The sequence below is a fragment of the Epinephelus lanceolatus genome, chromosome 4 (assembly GCF_041903045.1).
Source record: "Epinephelus lanceolatus isolate andai-2023 chromosome 4, ASM4190304v1, whole genome shotgun sequence".
Classification (NCBI taxonomy): domain Eukaryota; kingdom Metazoa; phylum Chordata; class Actinopteri; order Perciformes; family Serranidae; genus Epinephelus; species Epinephelus lanceolatus.
Genome location: NC_135737.1, coordinates 42,286,194 through 42,293,447, shown reverse-complemented (window position 1 = coordinate 42,293,447; position 7,254 = coordinate 42,286,194).

Below are 7,254 nucleotides of genomic sequence, written 5' to 3'. Positions count from 1 at the left end.
TATTTCTTGTTTTTTTTTTTTTATTTCTGTGTGTTTCTTCTGCTGAACGTAGGGGGCTTTGCAGGAGAAGTGTCACCCTCATTTTTCAAACTTAAAGGGTGTAAATGAGAGGTAAAACAAGCAGGTGTGGAGTTCCATTCGAGTGTGCTTGTTAATATTGTCAGAGGTTTCCAGTCGGACCTCCTGCCTGTTATCTCAACCTTTTTAAATGTCACCTGGTGCCTATTAGGCAAAAAAACAAACCACCATACAGCAAGGGTGCATCTAAAATTAGTGATAACATGTCCCTGGGTACGCACACACACTTTCTCACACACACTGAGGTTAATTACTGGCCACATCCTCTGGGCAATACAACGGACTCTGGTTTGTGTGTTAAATCTGTGTGTTTAGATATTGTGGTTTTGTGTGTGTGTGTGCATGTTGGCAGTTTTATCAGACCTCTTGGCTGAGCAGATGACCTCATAATCTCATCAGTGCAACACGCACACAGCAGCCACTGTTGTCACTGACTGTGTGCCAAAAGTTTTTTTTTTTAATGTTCCATATCTACGCACACACCGAGCGTGACGTCAGTGTGCAGTGTACAATGTCATCTGTGCCCACTGGCCTGTACTGTTTCCTTCGCATTGTGCCCACTGCACCTTATGTAAATATACAAGCAGCCAATAACAGGCAGGATTTTGGATTCATGACCTCTAGTGCTGTTTACCTGGTTTTGACGGATTTATTGCAATAAAAAGGACAATATACCTCTCTGGTCGGAGTGAGCACTCCCTGGTGTTTGCTTTAAAACAGAAAAGCCTCTGGGTCATTGCATAATGATGGATGCTGGTGGTTTCAGCGTATTTTAATTCATTAAAAATGGATGAAATACAAAATAAATTGTTCTGCTATTTGCATAAATGACCCCACATTTGGCCTTGACTCAAGATTGCTCAACTGATCGGGATGGATTCAGTTTTTGCTACATTACTGCTGCCACCTTTTGGTCCTTTGCACTTACTACAACACTGTTTCCATTTAAACAGTGTGAGTGAAAGAATCAAAGCTCTATGGAAAGGGAGTTCCAGGGATTTAATACTGCACTTTATTATGGTCGAGGGAATCACAAAAGACAGGCTTTTAAAAATAGCCAAAACTTGGGTTACAGTATAGTGGTGCAGTAGTGACTGCTGTTGCCTCACATCAAGAGGGTTCCATGTCCAAATTATTATTTTATTATTTATTATTTATTTATTTAAGTTAGAAGGGACAGTGCACATTAATGAACATTTATATGTAAATATACTATTTATAGCCCCAGGCTAATTTTCATCCGTAGTCCCTTCGCAGGTTGATCTTACAGAGTAGTAAAAAAAAAAAAACGTTAGAAGAAAGGAAAAAAAGAAAAACATGTGATAGTCAATACATTAGTTCACCGAGGACAAAAGGAGATAAAACATAACAACATGGTGTACAAACATCAAAAACCAGGGCCATTGAGGTGAATGTCTGTCCAGTCCAGTGTATGAAATTGAGTCCAAATAAAGTGCTATGTGCTGTGGTTATTGCATGATGCCCATACTGACGTATGTGGATATATATATATGTATATATATATATATATATATATATATATATATATATACAGTACAGGCCAAAAGTTTGGACACACCTTCTCATTCAATGCGTTTTCTTTATTTTCATGACTATTTACATTGTAGATTCTCGCTGAAGGCATCAAAACTATGAATGAACACATGTGGAGTTATGTACTTAACAAAAAAAGGTGAAATAACTGAAAACATGTTTTATATTCTAGTTTCTTCAAAATAGCCACCCTTTGCGCTGATTACTGCTTTGCACACTCTTGGCATTCTCTCCATGAGCTTCAAGAGGTAGTCACCTGAAATGGTTTCCACTTCACAGGTGTGCCTTATCAGGGTTAATTAGTGGAATTTCTTGCTTTATCAATGGGGTTGGGACCATCAGTTGTGTTGTGCAGAAGTCAGGTTAATACACAGCCGACAGCCCTATTGGACAACTGTTAAAATTCATATTATGGCAAGAACCAATCAGCTAACTAAAGAAAAAGGAGTGGCCATCATTACTTTAAGAAATGAAGGTCAGTCAGTCCGGAAAATTGCAAAAACTTTAAATGTGTCCCCAAGTGGAGTCGCAAAAACCATCAAGCGCTACAACGAAACTGGCACACATGAGGACCGACCCAGGAAAGGAAGACCAAGAGTCACCTCTGCTTCTGAGGATAAGTTCATCCGAGTCACCAGCCTCAGAAATGGCAAGTTAACAGCAGCTCAGATCAGAGACCAGATGAATGCCACACAGAGTTCTAGCAGCAGACCCATCTCTAGAACAACTGTTAAGAGGAGACTGCGCCAATCAGGCCTTCATGGTCAAATAGCTGCTAGGAAACCACTGCTAAGGAGAGGCAACAAGCAGAAGAGATTTGTTTGGGCCAAGAAACACAAGGAATGGACATTAGACCAGTGGAAATCTGTGCTTTGGTCTGATGAGTCCAAATTTGAGATCTTTGGTTGCAACCGCCGTGTCTTTGTGAGACGCAGAAAAGGTGAACGGATGGATTCCACATGCCTGGTTCCCACTGTGAAGCATGGAGGAGGAGGTGTGATGGTGTGGGAGTGTTCTGCTGGTGACAGTGTTGGGGATTTATTCAAAACTGAAGGCACACTGAACCAGCATGGCTACCACAGCATCCTGCAGCGACATGCCATCCCATCCGGTTTGCGTTTAGTTGGACGATCATTTATTTTTCAACAGGACAATGACCCCAAACACACCTCCAGGCTGTGTAAGGGCTATTTGACCAAGAAGGAGAGTGATGGAGTGCTGCGGCAGATGACCTGGCCTCCACAGTCACCAGACCTGAACCCAATCGAGATGGTTTGGGGTGAGCTGGACCGCAGAGTGAAGGCAAAGGGGCCAACAAGTGCTAAACACCTCTGGGAACTCCTTCAAGACTGTTGGAAAACCATTTCAGGTGACTACCTCTTGAAGCTCATGGAGAGAATGCCAAGAGTGTGCAAAGCAGTAATCAGAGCAAAGGGTGGCTATTTTGAAGAAACTAGAATATAAAACATGTTTTCAGTTATTTCACCTTTTTTTGTTAAGTACATAACTCCACGTGTGTTCATTCATAGTTTTGATGCCTTCAGTGAGAATCTACAATGTAAATAGTCATGAAAATAAAGAAAACGCATTGAATGAGAAGGTGTGTCCAAACTTTTGGCCTGTACTGTATATATATATATATATATATATATATATATATATAAAAGACAATAAAAAACAAAGACAGTAATTGAGTCCACATAGAATTCCATGTCAGAGTTATTGCTCAATGCCCATAGCCACACATTTCAAGTATTCAAGAATGTCTTTGAAGAGTCTCCATTTCTCCCTGTGGTTTCTTCAGGTTCTCAAGTTCCTTTCCATGGTCCAAAGACATGCAAGTCATGTTAGTTGTTGATCTTGAAATGCCCGTCGGTGAAGGTGAGGATGAATTGTCTGTCTCTGTGTCAGCCCTGTGATAGTGTGGGTACTTGTCCAATTCCCCTTATTCCCCAAATTACTTAGAGTCAGTGTTTAGTCTGTGAAATTTCAGCACATAGTAAAAACTGGAATATTTAATTGAACAACACAGTTTTGTTTATTTTAGTTTTCTATCAGTCGACTAACTTATGACTTTACTAATCATTTCAACTGAAGTCAAAATCGATGCAGCGGAGGCCAAGACATCTTAACCTTAAGTTCCTGGCAAACTTCAAAAATTCTGGATCCTACATTTCCCCATAGAGCGATGCTCTGGCCCATAAAAGCATGCCCAACCCTACATGCATCTGCATAGTTTAATGGTTTCATAGCTTTTGACCCAAGCCTAATTTAAAAATTGAATCCACAGAATTTCCACAGAAATTGCTTATCCTGTTAGGGGCTGTGGATGTGCAGGTCGGGTCTGGCCCAATGGGGTTTCGGCAGAGAGTCAAAATTCTATTTACCCCATGATGCAACAAATAGAAACTTTTTATTATAATCCCTTGCTACCTGCTAATTAATAATGATAATAATACATTTTATTTAAAAGGCACCTTTCAGAACACTCAAGGTCACCTTACAGAGCATTCAATAATATACAGAACAAGACACGTGAATTCAGGCACACGCTTAATGTTGCTGTGATAAAATCAGTACGACTGCTAAAAAAGGAGTGTCAGAGGTTAGAGTGTATAAGCCAGTTTGAGTAGGTGGGTTTCAAGAAGCGATTTGACGGATGTTATACTGTCAGACTGTCGAATATGTTGGGGTAGGGAGTTCCAGAGCCCGGGGGCAGTGCAGCTGAAAGCCTTAGTATTCATGGTGCTGAGGCGTGAGGTGGAAATGGTCAGGAGACCAACAGAGGAAGTGCGCAGGGAGCGGGAGGGGGTGTACTCCTGGAGGAGGTCAGAGAGTCAGTTCGGTTCTAAACAGGGAGCCAGTGTAGCTGGGTCATCCACTTCTTTCAAATTCCATGTCCCTAGTTTAATGGATGACATCATCAGGGTTATTTTCTGAGACTTGGCAAAGCTCCTTCATAGCCACGAAAACAGTCTGCAACAGCTATACATGATGTATAGTACTCCAGGTGACGAGTTAACTGACCTAAAGAGGTAAAAGTGGTGAAGTCACCTTCTAATTTAATAAGAGCTGTGAGTTAAAGTGGCTCGTTGTAAACATTCACACTAATGTAGCTATTTCATGTGTTAATTAGCGTTAATTAGAGTCACAAACTCATTTTCCAGACACTACTCTTATGGTGGCCTCACAATTAGAATAAAGTGGATTAAGTTTGTCCTTGACAGTGAAGTGGTGTGGCGCTGCTGGCCACTGGAGTGTGAGGAGCTGTAATTGTTTGACAGTATAAACCAGACGCATAATCCCATGTTGGTAAGAGGGTTTGTTTATGAGGTGATTATGAAAGGGATTTAGTGCGCTTGAAAGCTGTGAATATACGTGGATATTCTGCTATAGAGGAGGAGGAAGAGACAGTCCCAAAGTAGTTGAAAGGACGATCCTAACTAAAGCTTTACTTACTTGTTGTGGAGCTTTTGACTGTATCATCCAGTCTTTATCAGCAAATTGAGTTTGCTCAGCTGCCAGGGGAATGTGGGCCGTTAAACTTTCCATGATTGTGAGCACCTCTGGGACTTCTCAACTGTGTTGACTTAAAATGCTCAACAGATCATTCTTAAACAACAACATTCTTCTGTAAACAATATTTTCATATTTAAAATGTATTAAATGCTGGCCTCCACCAGGGCTGTCCCTTGGCTCCGATTCTGTTTGTGATATTCATGGACAGGATCTCAGGGGGCAGCCGGGGGGAGGAAGGGGTCTGGCTTGGTGACCTCAGAACTGCATCTCTGCTTCTTGCAAATGATGTTGGCTTCATCACACCGTGACCTCCAGCATGAACTGGGGCGGTTTGCAGTCGAGTGTGAAGGGGTCAGGACGAGAGTCAGCACCTCCACGGTTAAGGCCATGGTTCTCTGCAGGAAAACGGTGACCTCTCCGGGTTGAGAGTGAGTTACTGCCCCAAGCGAGGGAGTTCAAGTATCTCGGGGTCTTGTTCACAAGTAAGGGCATGGAATGGATCGGTGGTTTGGCACAGCATCCACAGTGATGTGTGCGTTGTGCCGGACCGTTGTGGTAAAGAGAGAGCTGAACTGTAGGACGAAGCATTCGATTTATTGCCCCATCTATGTCCCAGCCCTCACCTATGGTCATGAGAACTGGGTAGTGACTGAAAGAATAAGGTTGCAGATACAAGCAGCCAAAATGAGTTTCCTCAGATGGATGGCTGGGCTCAGCCTTAGAGATATCGGACATCCAGAGGGAGCTCAGAGTAGAGACGCTGCTCCTTAGCGTCAAAAGGAGTCAGTTGGTGCAACACATTCTCACTCCAACCTTGTCATATATCGACGTTTTGGTCATGGACTTTCAACGTCCACATATGACATGCAAGGTACCCTGGGTGCGTTGGTTGTTGATGTTCTGTTCAAGTTCTCTTCTGTCAAGATACACTTTAGTTTTCACAGTAAATTTAACATTTACATACAGTCCCTTTCAAGATAAACGCACTACGTCAGTACAACACCGCAAATTGATATTTTAGTTTAGTCTGTGTTTTTTGGACCTGCTCGCCCACTTGGACATTCGGCGCTTTTGTCCTTGTCCTGCCGCATTTTCCCCTGACACCGTCTGGCACTGTTAAACTATAACGGTAACCAGCCACAAATCACGCCGACGCAAGTCACTGCCCAAGTGCCGGATTTCGACGACTTCAGAGTGAGACTGGGTTCGTTGAGGTGGTTCAGTCATCTGATCAGGAACCTCCTGGGTGCCTCCCATTGGAGGTGTTCCGGGCACGTCCCACTGGCAGGAGGCCCCGGGGCAGACCCAGAACACACTGGAGGGATTACATATCTCGTCTGGCCGGGGAATATCTTGATGTCCCCCAGGAAGAGCTGGAAAGCGTTGCTGAGGAGAGGGACAGCTGGAATGCTTCGTTCGGCCTGCTGGCCCCACGACCCGGCTTCGGATAGGTGGTTGAAAATGGATGGATTGATGGAATTGTATCAAATGACTTTGTGTAATGTGAAAGGGGTTGCTCATAGTGATAAACTCAAGGAATTTATCAAAGACTCCTCAGCTACCATCGGCTTAGTGGAGCATTTAACTGTTTTGGCTTTTCAGCTTTTTGCAGGAGAAGATATTTTGAGACTACTATCATGATACTCAACAGTGGTTTCAAATGACAGCAGCAGTAAAGGTCTTAGGAAAGGAGTGCAGCTGGGTAATGTGCAGGGTTAGGGTTTCCATATACATGGTGCCCAGCCTTTCATTTGTTTGGCTCTGTGCACTGGGAGCTAAGAGTGTGCACTGAAACTGTGGGTGGTTTCTGTTTTTTGTCATTGCAGTGACAGTGTCAACTTGCAAGCTGTCAGATTTATGCTTTTAACGTCCATCATAACAGACCCTGCTGTCAAGTGAGACTGTGCAGCCCTGCCTTCAGCCTCTGCCACTTTATATGAACATACAACTGAGCCATCCATGTTGTAGGGGCCTGACTGTGACTGACCAGTCTGAATGTACTGCATGTAGCTTGCAGGAGAATTATTACTGAGAATATAGCAACCACATGAGAAGCTTTCTTGCCCATTTGTTTCACAAACAAGGCGGCAGTGCATGCTCTGT